Source organism: Carassius carassius, chromosome 8, assembly GCF_963082965.1.
Source record: "Carassius carassius chromosome 8, fCarCar2.1, whole genome shotgun sequence".
NCBI lineage: Eukaryota > Metazoa > Chordata > Actinopteri > Cypriniformes > Cyprinidae > Carassius > Carassius carassius.
Genome location: NC_081762.1, coordinates 6,784,524 through 6,800,616, shown reverse-complemented (window position 1 = coordinate 6,800,616; position 16,093 = coordinate 6,784,524). Strand labels below are relative to the sequence as shown.

Here is a 16,093-nt window from a genome sequence, read left to right as displayed (position 1 = left end):
GGAAGAACAAAAAAAGAAAAATGGTAGATAGATGAAATAAAGGAAGGAAGAATGAACAAAATTAAGGACTAATGAATGGAAGGAATAAAAAAAGTCAAGAAGCACACACACACACACACTCAAACACACACAAAAAGGTAACCAAACTCTCAAATGGTAGAATGAAAGAATTAACTGAAATAAATTGCAAAGCAAACAAAAGAAAAACAAATTAAACTAAACAGATCTAGAGGATAACATTAAAACAAACCAGTGAATGAATAAAAAAGAATGATTCCGTCCTGCACGGCGGCCAGAACGCCACAGGCTGTTGTGTTTTCCTTAATGTGTTTGTGATGAATTATGTATCAGTGTCTGCAGGGATCTGTGTTAGCCTGTTGTCTTCTGTGGACTGGATGAATGAATGAAGGAAAGATGCTTTGTGTTTTGTTCCTTTATCTATTATTTTTATCTATTTATTTTATTTGATCTTCCTTCTATCTATTTTACCACCCTTCTATCCTCATATGTATTTAATTTATTTGATCTATCCTTCTATATTTTATGTATTTATTTGATCTATCCTTCCATGTATCCAACCAAACTTAACTGTAATTTTTTTTTTTATTTATCCTTCAATCTATCTTCTATATTTTTAAATATAATTTTATCTATGCTTCCAACCATCCATCCAAACTAAATTATGATGTATTTTATTTGTCCTCAGTTTGAGGGTGTATTGAAGCCACACTTTTGTGCCATGTTTTCAGAAGAATTAATGAAAATATCCTAAAAAAATATACATATATACTTTTTTTTGTATATAGCTATAGAGATTTTAAAGTGGCCTCTGTTAACATGGGCCGGCAATCAGAAACCACCCAAAAGCCTTTATCAGTCACTTAGCAACGCTTTAGAAACCCTCTAGAACTCCCTAGAATGCCATTGAGTTTTGCACATGTGAGCACCTCTCGCGCTTTCTTCAAAAATATGTAAAACCATGGTGTATTCTTTTGCATTCTGTCATATTTATCATTTCCAAGCCGCACGCTCAAACGACGGTTGTTGTGCTCTTTGGTGAGGTCACCGCTTACATCGCAGCATATTTTCTGTCTGGTATCAGTAGATTTGCAATAGATTTTTTCTTCTGCAGAGATGCTGTGATCCGACTCCAGGCCTGAGAGCATTTCCCAACAGCCCCCCAGAGAGTCTTATCTCCTTCATTAATCCATCCCTCTATCACTCTTTCTGTCTCTCCCGCTTTGTCTTTCTCTCTGCTCGCTGATAATGGGGAACATGGAAATGTCAATGATATTTTATTGGCGTTTCTATGAGCCTGAAGTGGTTTTGTGAGCTTGTGCACATGTCCTTGGCATTTTTTTGTATACCGTTACTGACAAGCCTTTCCTGATGATGGATTTTTGCTGTCTGTTTCTGAACATTATGTATACAAACGAAATCTGATGTTTGAAGGATTTATTTCTGATCATGTCATCCTCTGTGGATCTGAATGAGAGCACTTCACTTGACCTTTGTGTGCTTCTGTGTTTGTGCAGGATGGCCATTCAGGTGGATCAGTTTGATTTTGACAGCATGCCGGTGACGGACCATGATGCAGTGCGACAGGCTACAGTACACTAGCAGGAAGAGAAGAGACAGCAGGTCCAGGGAGGACTCATCAACAGCACACTGGACATCCACTGGACCATCATATCCTATATTAAAGCCAGCTGTCCTGATAACACTATCCCCAACTCTTTCTTCTTGACTCTACGGTGTTGAATAGTTTGAGTAACTCAACTTATTAAAAAGCAAAATCACTGAAATACACAGTCTTGCCCTACACAGGCTCACTGAAAATACATGCTACATTTATCTAAATTTCTGCAAAACAACAACAAAAAAGTATATTTGTATAATTCACTGTAGTTTCCAGTTGAAATGAAGCATGCAGTAAAGTGCGTAATATCAGTGTAGCAGAAATGTCACCTGAAACGCATTTCCATTGAGCCTGATTTGGTCTTGTCTGGCATATTGATATTATACTGTAAAATGATTACAGTGTCTTATACATAATATATAATATTTCGTTATTTTTCTTTTTACAATACATATTTGTGACCTTGGACCACAAAACCAGACTTAAGTGTCGATTTTTCGAAATGAAGATTTATGCATCATCTGAAAGCTGAATAAATAAGCGTTTTAGATGTTTTCGGATCTGACAATATTTGGCCGAGATACAACTATTTGAAATCTGGAATCTGAGGGTGCAAAAACTTCAAAATACTGAGAAAATTGCCTTAGAAGTTGTCCAAATGAATTCTTAGCAATGCATATTACTAATCAAAAATTACGTTTTTATATATTTACGGTAGGAAATTTACAAAATATCTTCATGGAACATGGAACTTCATGGAATACCCTAGCATAGTGGAAGCAAAGTATGACAAGCCATACAGATATTAGTTAATAGTTAAATAATATAATAATAATTATGATTAAACATTCAGTTTTAATAGCAAATGAATAATAATAAAAAATAATAATAAACAGTTATTTGGCTATATACTGTAAGTAATACAGTTCATTAGACTAACTGTAAAATAAAAGGGGGAAAAAGTAATTTAATTTTATTTTGGCATAGTTCATAGAATAATCAGTAATCAATTATTCTCAAATAGAATAATGTTTTTAAATTGTTGTTTATCAAAACTTTCAGTTTTATGATAATTAATAAACCATGCCAGTCTGTGTTGATTTCACATTAGGCATCACATGTGCTTTAACTGCAGGCTCATCCAATAAGATTTTAGAGTCGTAGATGCCCGTTTTAATGAATCGTAATGAATTGTTGCTGTTTTACATTGTTGGAGCTTTGGAGTATGTAGAGTGACTCAGGTAATGTAACATGTGTCCTAGCTGTGAGGATGACCGTCTGGCAGCATCTGTTTCTAACAGCTGGACATACTGGAGGAGACACGTTTACACTGAGCTTGATGAACTGACATATGGCTCAAACTTATGGCGCTTGTGTGTGTGTGTGTGTGTGCAGTACATATACTTAGCTATAGCTTGAGGACAAATTTATCCTAAGAAGTGAATCTGACAGAACCTCCCTTTGGGCACATATGAAGATGCCCTCAACTGAAAAAACATAATAGTATATAAATGATATTTTTACATGTAGTTTAGGGCTCAGAGTCGCCATTAGTCATTTTAATTTGCTTCGTTAAAATCTGTGGTGTAGCTATGAAAATGGTTTTTGTGTTAGTGTTTTTACATTCTCTAAATAGAGCAGCACGGTTACTCACCAATCCCATCTTCTATCCACCAAACTGACAAAATCCCAGCAGCCAATCAGACGCTCAGGTTTCTTACGCATCATCCAGTGGCATTCATCATCTCCCGTTTATCTCAGGAGACTGACACGAGCTCCGAACGTCCCTCATTTTAATAGCGTTTAAACGCTCCCATGAAGACAAGCACTTGTTCTCTTCAAGAGTCGCTTGCCACTGGTGAGGCTCGGTGACACTTACAAAATAATAAACCCCTAAAATAATAAATAATCAAGAGATACAGTCCCGAGTGGTGATGTGCATGGCATTAGCATGACTGATTGGATGTGTAGAAACATCGGCGTTCTTGCATGGGTAAAATCACAATGATATGAAGAGTACCATACGAGGGAAGTGTACAAGTTCATACTGAGCCAGTCAACCAACCATAAACACAAATAGATCTGTGTGCGATCACATTGGATAGATTATAAGGAGAGATGTCACTGCATAGTCTGTAACCTTCATAGTATGTCAGTCATTACAAAACAGCAGCAAGTAATGCAATGCTGTATTTCTCAAATCTATACTTATTAAAAAACTAAATCATGCACACCTTAAATAGCCAAAGGGTGAGTCAATTTTCAGTTTTTGTCAACTATTCCAGTTAGTTTTTATTATTATCGCTGTCCATATCCGCCAATAGTAATCTCTTCCTCTCCCAGCGTACACTTACACGGTTCAGTTCAGAAGAAGGCCATCTATCAGAGTCAGCGCAGAGCTCGGCATCATTACACAGCTCGCAGTCATTACAGGCTTCTGATAGCATCACTGCTGTTACGTAATGAGCTTTTGTTTTCAACGCTGTTATTAGTGTCGCTGTGTGCAAATATTTCACCTCCTTCTACACGCTCATCAGCTTGGCTGATTTAACGCAGAAAAAAAGAGGGGCATTATTGTTCTGAACACTTCCAGAAAAAAACATGCTAAAGGTCAGTGAGGCAGCAAATCATAGGACGTTCTGATCAAATATGCATCAGTTTTGGGTGATACCGATAGGCCACATTTTCCTTGACCAAATGTGCACTCGTCCCTTCAGCGTTACGTGGAGGCCAGTGTGGAGGGCGTCCTCAACCAGCTCATACTAGAACATCTGCAGCTGGCTCCTCTACAGTGGGGTAAGAACACTCTCCTCTCTCCGTCCCTAGCTTCATGAATACAGATATTCAAATATATTCACACCCAGAGGTTATTTGTCTCCAGTGGTGGATGTAGGACTGGTCTCTGTTCATGTTTCTTATTTGCATTTGTAATCGAGGAGAAATGTGTGTTGGAGGCCGTTCGTGCAAGATGAGGTTTTTGTGTTCTTTGTGCTGTTTTATAATTGTAGGCATGCATTAGATGGACATGTTTTACGGGTTTCATTAAAGAGATTCTAAATGTTTCTCGAAAAATGCCTTTTTTTTTAAAAGACATATATGTGAATGTGCCTTATCCATTTTTCCACCAAAAAACTACTTTTGAGAACATTTTTAGTCTAATTTCATGCAGTTTTTATGCCATCACAAGCTGATTTAATGTCATGGTCACAACTTATATATTGCATATATCACACAACAAAGTTTTTAAAGGTAAACAGTGAATGGTTTTAAACAAGTACAGAAGTTCAAGATTTGCTATATTGTGTGCTATTAAGGTAGACAGGTTATAATGTCTCCTGTAAAGTTTTACTCGAGATGTTTTGCAGTTTCTACACTACTGGTTCTGGGTACAAGAACAGAGGCAGATGCAGAGCCAAATAGATTGGAAAGTGAAAAGTGTGTGTGTGATCACTGTGTGGATTCGATGCAAAGAATCATAGGAGTTGTATGTGTGTTGTATCCCGCTCTTTCTCTGTCTGTCTCCCGATGGCACTCCGAGATCAAAGCTCAAACTTGTGTCTATATTTATCTGTAAGCACCCTCTCTGCAGTCGTGCCTCTTTACTTTTTCTTCTTGTTGTCTGGGGGTCAGCAGCCATTCTGTGATCATGTTTATTCAAGCCTGCAGACCTGCATAACATTAATGCATATTTATGAGCTCATAATTGTTGGAGGACTCATCTGAGATGACCAGACCGTGACATGAAACATGTTTCATATCACACGGTGATCGTCTCTTCTGCCTTCATCAGTGTTACGCTTGTGTTCAAGAGGCTGTCAGAGCACAAGTGCCTCATTTATCTGTCATTACGGCAGGCCTGTTTTGTTGGGTATTAGTGTGATTTAATGTTTTGCTTCACCTGCCAGTAGTGGATAAATTGAGAAAATGTACTTCTTTATGTATGTCTTTATGGCCAAGTATTTTTTTGCATTTGTAAAAATTAGTCCAAATTGGATGTGTTTGATTCAAAATTAAATTTCAATCTGAAAATTTTATAGAAAGTTTTAGGATGTTCATGCTCTTTTGATTATTCTCAAACAATTCTGGAGAGTCTGATTAGGTTTTTGTTAATTATAGCAAAAGCAGACAAACAAAATACTAAGACAATATTATATTTTATGTTTTTCAGCTTTGTTTATTTTATATATTGTTATTTATTTCTAGAGTTTCAATTATCTCCCTCTCTATTATATATGTATTTGTTTGGTTGTTTATTTATTAATTATTTAATTAATATTCATTCATTCCACTCAAATTGCTCTCTTTCTTTTAATCTGAATTTTTAGCAGTATTTTTATTTATTTTATATTTTTATATTTTTGCCCAAAACAATTTCTCCACTCCATACAGTATATATTTTATTTTATTTTATTATCTCATTATTTAACTTTTTACTCAAATTTGATTCTCACTCTGTATTTTTTTGTTTATTTAGTTAGTTATTTTGCCTTAAAAGAATTTCTTCACTCCTTAAATATTATGATTTGTAATGAAAAGTATTACAAATATATATATTTGTAAAGTAATGATTTCTTAGATATTTTTGAGACAGTGCAGGTTGATGTGAATTACAGCATTGTATACTAGATGGCCACCCATTACAAAGAGATTCAGTTTTGCACCTCAAACGTACAGGTAACATGGATTTATTTATTTTTTAAGCAAAACTTGTTACTAAACACAATTTAAAATATGCATTATGTTGCAGTTTATATAAAGGTTAAAGCTAGTTTTAACTTGCATTTGGTTTTTATTGAGTGTTTTTTCTGAACTCTGCACACACACATACAGTAATATCAGAGACGTTCAAACACATGAGAGCAGCAGAAGAGCCATTAAAATTCTTTCCCATCACCAGCGGCATTTATTTAGCTATTAAATGCGGTCAGCGCTCTTTAATGCTTTAATGGACCTATCAGAACTCCCTCTCACATGCATTTATCAGAGATGTGAAAACTGCTGAACTCTTGATTAAAACCCCATCTTAGCTTCAGAACGTCTGACGGCTCTTTCTGCACCTGCTTGTCTTCCAGTCCAGATACTCTCAAATACATTGAGATCTGCTGAGAGCTGCAGGAGTTCTTCTGCGGTTAAAAACTCCACTGTGCTGTTTGAACTAAATGAATCTGCTCTGAAGGCTGATACGTCACTTGTCTTAAATTTATGTATATTACGAGGAGACCTTTGCATTGCAGTGGGTCATTGCATTTTAGATGGTGGATTATTAAAAAGTAAAGACAAAAACTTTTAAAGCCTGCTATTTCTAGAACTTGGCTGTGGTTCATATGGTTATGGTTCTCTAATTCTTTCATTTATTTAACTCTCAACCCCTTCTGAACTCAGATCAGACAATCTTGCTATATACTGCATTTATAAATCATAGTCCTGATAATCATAGTCATCACAGCTGTAAAATCACATCGATGTGACCGAGATGATTAAAACAATCTATCATTCCTGCCAGATAAATGCTTATACTCTTAAAAAATATATTTTATTTACTTTTTTACTCAAATTAGTCACTCACACTTTATTTATTTGTTTATTTATTTATTTATTTTGTCCCCAAACATTTCTCCATTTCTTATATATTATAATTTGTAATGAAAAGTATTGAAGTGAAGAAAAAAATACAAGTGATTTTTTTTATTATTAAATAAAATAAATATAGTATTTAATTGTTTTTATTATAATTATTATAATTTTATTTTTGGTCTTTTTTGTCTTTCTTAGATGGGATAGAGGCAGAAAGCAATGAGGAACAGGACCTCAAGCTTATTTTTGGATGGGCCGATGGATAGATTATCGTAATTATTTGTTAAATCAAGAGTGTTTGATTGAATTGTGAAGAGAGAGCATGCATTATTTGCAAAGAGCCACTAAAAAAAGACCTGAAACACTTTAATCAGCGAGCTTCAGGATGCTCAATGTTTTTTGTTTTTTTTTAATGCTCGATGCCTTTAGTGTGGAATACTTTTGGAATCTCATCAGCACAGCGAGAGAGTCGATTAGTTTCAGAGCTGTAATCAAGTGTTTTATTCATTTCCATACTTGCATCTATTTGCTGTAGGTAAAGACAGGTCCTCTGCGGCATTCTGCGTTACCATGAGAACCGTAGAGGATTCAGATGATTCTGTTCATTTGCGCAGCACCATCCATTTCAGCTGCTGATTTATGCCTCTGTGTGCGTGTCTGTACCTGTAAGTGTTTGGATGCTTGTCTGTTAGTTCCTAAGAAATCAGCAGATTGTGGAATGTGCAGACATGGGCTCCTCTGGATTATCCTAGAGGTCACTGGCTGCTCTGTATTTGGTTAATGGACACTAAATATTTTATGACACTATTTTAAGCAGCGTTTTGCTAATTCTTTTATAATTATGCATCATATTTTATAAGCGCATACTAATTGAGCATCTACCATATTTTCCAGACTATAAGTCGCACTTTTTTTCATAATTTGGCTGGTCCTGCGACTTATAGTCAGGTGCGACTTATTTATCAATATTAATTTGACATGAACCGAGAGAAATGAACCAAGAGAAAACATTACTGTGCTCCTGTAGCCTACACTGAGCAGCATATAGCGCCCTCTCGCGGCTGTAGATGGTAATGTTTTCTCTTGGTTCTTGGTTCTAAATAAATGCGACTTATAGTCCAGTGCGACTTATATATGTTTTTTACCTCGCCATGACGTATTTTTGCACTGATGCAACTTATACTCAGCTGCGACTTATAGTCCGAAAAATACGGTACATGGAATATTTGCATATCCGACTTCACACTGCAGGACCACTTTAGACCAGGTTTGAGTTGGTCTATGGCGCAGTCAATTTTTAGTTCCTTAAAATAGCAATGCATCAGCAGTGCTCCTGAACACACCTCTTTTTTAGACCCCCACACCGATGGGCGCACAAATGGGTGCAAATGCATTTGCTAATTAAAAGACGTGGCACTGGATGGGCTAATGCGAACGGCGCCAGACTGAAACTAGCAAACACACTTGCACTGCACCTTGCGTTGCATTGCACCGGGTGTATGACTTTAAAACAAAATATTTTGACATTGATAAAAAATCAGGTCCATAAACACCTTATGTTATTACCCACTTTTTTGTGTAGCTCATTTCCCGTCTTGCGTTTCATTGGTCGCTTTGTGCTGCGTCCTGCATTTCATTGGTTGCTATGTGCTGCATCCTGCATTTCATTGGCTGCTGTGTGACCTGTCTTGCATTTCATTGGCTGATACTGTATGTGCTACATTCTGCATTTTATTGGCTGCTGTGTGACCTGTCATGCTTCATTGGTTGATAATGTTTCTTTCTTTCTTTCTTTTTTTCTTTCTTTTTTTCTTTCTTTCTTTCTTTCTTTCTTTCACATTTAAATCTACATCCTTATCGCAAATAAGAAAGTCTCTCTCTCTCCATGGTGTGTGTATCGGACTGCAGTACAGCATCAAGACTGCATTCTCCTATGGTTTTGACATAAATTAGATGCTACCAGCAACTTTATGTACGCTTTATAATGTTAATAAATGCGTGTGTACTTGAGGGGAACAGCTAATCTGGCTCAACACAATACAGGCGTATTTGATCCTTGTGGTTCTATTGTGTTGGCGTGGCACGGAATTATCACGTTTTTGACACGCTGTACAATTCCTAAACAAGCTTTTTTGAGCTGTAGGATTAAAAAAAGTAGCTCATTCGGTACAGCTAGCTCATTTTTGATGTTTTAAATGGGAAGCTGTTATTGCATTTCTACGTCTGATAATCAACAACAGTGATGTGCCTCATCCAGTCATCATCTCTGCAATCTTTTACCCATGTTGATGAACAATAGGTCCCTGTCTAATTGTGCATTCTCATTGTTTGACTGTGCCCCGTCCCCCGTGTGTAGCAGACTTTAATAGAGTCGTATTGCATGTCTGCATTAGTGTTGTCAGCAGGTCTTTTGAGTGAAAGGGTTTCTGCTCACTAGGGTGTGAAATCATTAGGTCGTCTGCGCAGACGTACGTACATGATAATTACGCAGAGGAGCCTTACTGTCTTATTTGCTCTCAGCAGGTGATGATTAAAGCTTCTAAACCTGAAGGCAACCAAAGTAATGGAAGGCAGTATACTACAGTATTTTAGTCAATTAATACCCATCCTAGAGTTTTACTCTTGTCCCTCCATCTCTTTATTTTTTTATTTAGTTTATTATTTTAGTTTAGTTTAGGTATCTATTTTATTTTTATATTAAAAAGGATGATTTTATACGGTTGGTTTTATTTGTATTTTAATATTACATTTGTATTATTTTATGTTTTTTGTTTGTCTTTACATTTCTGTTGTTTTGTTTTGTTGTGTTTGTTTGTTTTTAGTTTGTTTGTTTGTTTTGCAGTGAGAAGATACATTTCGTTTTTGATTTCTAGGCCTGGAAATTCATTGTTTAGAATTTGAACTTTGCAAATGTAATAACTGGGAAATATAGGGTATAGTATACGGGTAGTACATTGTGTTGTGTAGATGGAGTACAAATTGAGATGCAGGCCCTGTTGAGACCTTTTTACATTGTGTTAGAAATGCATGAACGGGGCATCTTGAAATGTTCACAACAACAGATGCACAACAACTCTCTGTTGATTCCGTTTTGATGTAAAAAAAAAAAACAAAAAAAAACAGCTGTTGTAGAAACAGCGCTCCTCTGGGCTGCTTCTTTGAGCTCAGGTCTTTTGGACAAAAAAAGAACAACACAAGCATTTAATAGTTGAGCTGTGGTGAAATTTTTTTGTCTTGTCAGAATTTACAAGCTTCTACAGAGCGTTTTCTGGCTCTCAGATCTAGTCTCTTATTACAGCATTATTTTTTTGATGAAAGTACTTTATACACCTAAGCAAATTACCAGAGGGAAACAATGAGTCTGGTTCCAAAAACCAGAATGATCCTTTATATCCAACAGAACCAGAATGGATGAGTCTGTGTAAGAGAACAAAGATGGAGTGATGAGGCAGAGGAAAGAAAAGAGGGCGAGTATTATTAAATAATTATTGTCATCATAATCATCTTCCTAAATGACTGACAGGAGAACGTGAACCCAGCTGGCGATACTCAAATTTATTTTCGATGCAATTAGCTATGCCCCTTAATCACTCAATCAGAGCAAAGGATGAACAGGGAGACCTCTGTCCTCTGTGCTTTTTTTATTATTATTATTTTCTTATATAAATAAAGCAATACGCTTAGCTGTGATTTCTGCTAAGTATCTTAAGGTGAATTTTTCATGAGGAAGTGCTAGGAAGACTTATATGATTAAACAGCCCATATCTCCACTAAGCAAATTTAACTATACTGTAAGTCTTGCTCATGTGAAAAGAATCCACCAATAAGATAGAGAGGGCTTGGAAACAAAGGAGACTGAAAGATGGAAGAGGCGACGTAATTTAATTTCCATAGCTGGAGTGAAAAGCTGTCATCTATACACATGGAGGAGTCAAAAGAACATTTCTCTCAACACAGGAGTGGAAAAAAGTGTATCCATCCCAAAAGTGAGAATGAGACTCTTGACATTATAGTGTATAGATGAAAACATTCATTACATTACATATCATTATTTTGGATGGGCTGAATAGGCCAGAAACATCATCCATCCATCAATCACTCATGCTATCTGTGATTTTGTCATTCTGTCTGTGTTCTGTCTATCCGTCCTGCTGTTATTTTATATTTCTGTGGTTCTGTCATTGTATCTGTCTATATCTATCTATCTATCTATCTATCTATCTATCTATCTATCTATCTATCTATCTATCTATCTATCTATCTATCTATCTATCTATCTATCTATCTATCTATCTATCTATCTATCTATCTATCTAATCCATCCATCCATCCATCCATCCATCCATCCATAATTTATATATCTATAATATTTATCTATAATTTTTTCTTTCTTCCATTTTTTCTTTGATTCTGTTAATCTGTCCATCCTATCTTTTATCTTGTCTTTCTCTCCCTCTGCCATGCTATATTATGTTCTATCTATCATTCTATAGTTCTATCTAGATTTAAAAAAAAGTATTCCAATCTCAAGAAGCTCATCATTCTTGACTACAGAATAAATCCTGAACAAATATCTGCACACACACACACACACACACGCAGTGTTTCTGCTGTGGTATGTAAATGACAGCATTGATTAAGCGGCGTGTGTTGACTCTGTAAGGAGACTCGGAGTGGATCTCCCCCTGCAGAGAGTCACCCACTTAATGACACACAAGATAAACAATCACAATACACTTCTGTGAGAGTGTGGGGGAAAGTCACAACCACAGGGTTAAAGTGCTATGAGTGGTTGCCAGGGTGTTGCTATGCAATTGGTAAGGTGTTCTTTGCAGTTGCAGTGTTGTGTGTTTTGTGTGCATGAGGCTGCTGGGGTGATCAGGGTGTTTTTTTATTAGCATTTTGTTTTGCAGTTGCGGGTGTTTCCAGACTGTTTCTATGTGGCAGTTTTTGCAGAATGAGTTAAGCACACAGTTTAATAGTTGAGAAGTTATATCAGAAATGCTTTAAAGAATACGTATTAGTTCATACGCATGCATATAAATGAATCATGATGGTATGTGTAGTCTGTGGCTCTGCCACTTTCAATACAGAGAAAGAGAGAGAAATAGCTGTATGTAATGACATACAGTGTGAGTGTGTGTGTGTGTGTCATCTTTCTAAAAATAAGATTCAGCACTTGCTGAAAAGCTGAAATGAGCTCTTGCTGTCACATAGCAACAGTCAGACTCACTGTGGAGCACTTGATTTTCCCTCCTCCCTGCTCTTCTCCTGCATTAACCCTGCACCCTGTGAGTGACGGACAGCTGTCAGCACCAATCAGACGCATCATCTCTCTTCCACTGGGCGGCACCTCTGACATCAGAAGGGCTCCAGTGGCCGGTCAAGCATGGTCACCTGTTTGACCCTCTCATATAAACCTGACATTTGCCTTGTAGCGGATCTGACTCGAATCAGACAAATTAAAGAGTCGATCAGGACTTTGGTTGAAACATGAGCCAAATTCCTCAGAAAGGCAAAAGGAAGTCATAAATCTTTCCTAGTGCCACAAGTCCGAAACAAGTTAACCAACCAACCAACTCTTTCACAGAACAGCTTTCAACATTAACACCACTCGAACAATTACTGACAATTTCAATTCGGAGAAGAGATTGTCAGATTTGGGGAAACAAATTGAGATGCAACGCCGGACATCACATGTAAACCCATGAGAGTACTACACAAGATCCTTAAACACTTCCCCCACCTAGCAGAACCAGACTGAAATTCCTAAGGGGAGGCCTTTTAACCTCTGGTCTCCACAGAAATCTTTGTCAGATAATGGCACAGAAAACTGTCTTTTCTACATATATATGGAACAAAATGAACTCAAAAAGACTTATAAATGAATATCAGTCCATAACTTCCCTCCATATTCATTTATATGTAACCCACACATTTGACTATCATGTTTAATCACTTATTATGTATGTTTTTTTAATAACTATTCGATAGCTTAAGGATACATATTCATGTTTAGTGTGTACGTGTTCGAATCTGTTAGCTTGTAACAGTCATGACCATCAGTTATTTGTCAAATGTATCATATTCTTGTTATAGGAATCATGTCCAAAATTAGACCCTGCAAGAGCGGGAAAATTCGGACCACATGCTTGATAAGATAACATATGACTTATGATACCCCTGAGCCAAGACAATATCTGATTGGTCAAGACAACATTTGAGGTGTGGCCAACAGGCCAGTTTAAATACTCAGGACACCATAAAATCTTGCTTTTAGTTTTAGCTTTGCTTTTGCTATCAGTCATGCCAGCTTTTAGTATGCTTTTAGCTTTTGCTATTAGTCATGTCTGCTTTTAGCTTGTAGCTTTGCTTTTAGATTTGCTACTAGTCATGCTTTTAGTCAGCACTGTTCTTTGAGCACGGTTCCAGCGTGCGTCGGCCTGCACGCCTGCTGCTACTTAGCCACGATGAGAAGAAACACCACCTAGTCTCGTCAAACTTTACTTCTTTTCTTTTCCGTTTCAGATTTTCGTGTTCTGAGTTAAGTTTTGTAACGTCGAGTCTCCGACGTCTGACCTTGTGTGCCCGTTCAACTTCAACCAGCCCACACAACTACAGGGGATCTGTATCTGGGGCTCTAGATGACCTGGTCTCCGTTGTCTTTCAGGGCAGTAGAGGTCCTTTGTAGGTGCTGATCCACCATCTGGTCTGGATACGTACTGGATCCGGGTGAGTGCAGTGACCCTCTGATCTGGATATAGACTGGATCTGGTGGCTACGGTGACCTCGGAATAAGAGAGAAACAGACTAATATTAGCGTAGATGCCATTCTTCTAATGAGGTAGCAAGTACATCGGGTGTTATGTGAAGTGTTCCCGGTTCCGGTTTACCTAATTAATGCAGCCTTAAAATCCTTTAACGGATTTGGATATTAAAAGCATATTAGTATGTTATGTGTAAGCCAGGTTAAAGAGATGGGTCTTTAATCTAGATTTAAACTGCAAGAGTGTGTCTGCCTCCCGAACAATAGGAACAATCAAAGCTGACTTTCAAACTGAATTTTTTTGCATCATTACTCCAGTCACACAATCCTTCAGAAATCATTTTAACAATCTGATTTTCTACAAAAACAAACAAACAAAAACCACATTTATTGTTATTATTATCATTATTAATGTTGAAAAGAGCTGAGAATATTTTTTCAGGTTTTTTTGGGGGGGATAAATTGAAAGAACAGCATTGTTTATTACATTTGTTACAGTTACATTTATTCTTTACATTTATATTATTTACATCAAGCTTTTGAAAGGTATAGTATTGTATATTGATATTGAAACTTCATAATGTTTCACTTGATTATACATTTAGTCAGGAATTATAGTTTGGAAAAAGTCTAACTAGTAAAATATTTACGTTATGTGAAAACTAGTACAAGTATCTAAATAAATAAAAAGAGACTTAATCATGTTTATGATCTCTGCTGAATAAAGCGCTTCATGCTTTTTTTTCTGAGGAAATCCAAATCCTCAACTAATCAATATCACATCTTTTTGGGGTGAATTATGTCTTATTCCTCTTATCGCGAAGCAAACAGTAAGATAAAAAGAACTCGAAGAACAGTCTCGCTGCGTTGTTTTCTGTTATGGGTGTATTCAAGCTACACGCTTCAGTTTGAAACATTAAAATCTGAATAGAGCGTTCAGCGCGGGGGCGTGGTCACATTAGAAGATAATGAAGAGAGACGTGAAACACAGACATTGCGTTGTTTTCATATGGATTACTTTATCACAGAATATTTATTTTCGGCAGCACTTGTTTAGTTTAAAAGACATGTCAGGCTTTCTATAGATATCTCTCTCATGTCTCTTCGTTGAGTATTCACTGAGTTACAGTTAATTTTAATGACGTGTGTCTAAATGAAGATCAGCGCAGACAAAGGCTGCAGACAGCACACCTTGTTTGTTATCTTTATTTTATAAATACAAAAAGTTTTGTTGTTTTTATGTCTGTATACAAAAAAGTAGACCCTTTACAGATTCGATTGATGTATTGCTCTTATCTGTACGATCAAAACTGAAAGTGTAATTTAAGTTCTTTTCAGGGTTATCAGGAGAAAATGACTCCTAACGCATATACGCGTTAATCGACTTCAAAGGGTTAAACCTCTTCCAGGCAGGCATTTTACTGTTTACAGTGCTCTGACTGCGAGGCCGACAGCTGCGCTTGTGTTTACAGTGAGAAGGGGTTCGCATTTAGAACCTGGATCTCTCAAGAGCACTTTTGGGACATGTCAGTGTCCACTAATCACACAGATCAGAGGTCAAACAAGCAAATCTTCCCTGGCATTTGAACTCGGCAAAGAAATAAACAAATTCAATCTATGTTTGCTGCACACTAGAGCTTTTAAGACGTATCTATGTAAATCACTCAGGTTGCTGACTTTTGAACAGATGAACGTATGAATATGGGGGCGGGTCACATGTCAATGAGCCAATGGTTTTTAAATGAGCCATTTTTACAGTTTAGTAGCAGGGTGGACTTATGAATTGTAGAATAATTCTACATTGTATTCAGAATAATAACTGAATAAATTGAATAAATGAAGATGCAGTAATCATAATAAGTTAGAGCATTCATCTCCATGATTTGAGGTTCTGTTGAGGACACACACATTAGGACAAATACACACTTATGAAGCACATTAAGGCTTAAACAAATAAGAACGATACCAGAGGCCTGTAGCCGCACACACAACTGTGTTAAGTTTAGAAATGTCAGGTAATTTGTCTTTTAAGGATGAAAAAGCAGCCTCCGGGGAGACTGTTGTTTCCTCCTAGGAAATCAATGGAGAGGCTGTTTCATTTAGAATGCGAGAGA

The 16,093-nt window shown here is 36.7% G+C and overlaps 1 protein-coding gene and 1 long non-coding RNA gene across 3 annotated transcripts in view; one reads left to right on the top strand and one right to left on the bottom strand.

Annotated features, from left to right (window-relative positions):
- Positions 1 to 1,683, top strand: part of LOC132145099 (uncharacterized) — a 59,404-nt gene extending 57,721 nt beyond the window's left edge. The window contains exon 5 of one of the 2 annotated variants that reach the window (XR_009434437.1): positions 1,572 to 1,683. This is a non-coding gene — a long non-coding RNA (uncharacterized LOC132145099). Of the gene's footprint in view, positions 1 to 1,535 lie in introns of both variants that reach the window. The other variant, XR_009434436.1, reaches the window with a different exon arrangement.
- stpg1 (sperm-tail PG-rich repeat containing 1) overlaps positions 1 to 16,093 on the bottom strand; it is a 382,184-nt gene that overhangs the window by 210,696 nt on the left and 155,395 nt on the right. The window lies entirely within an intron of this gene.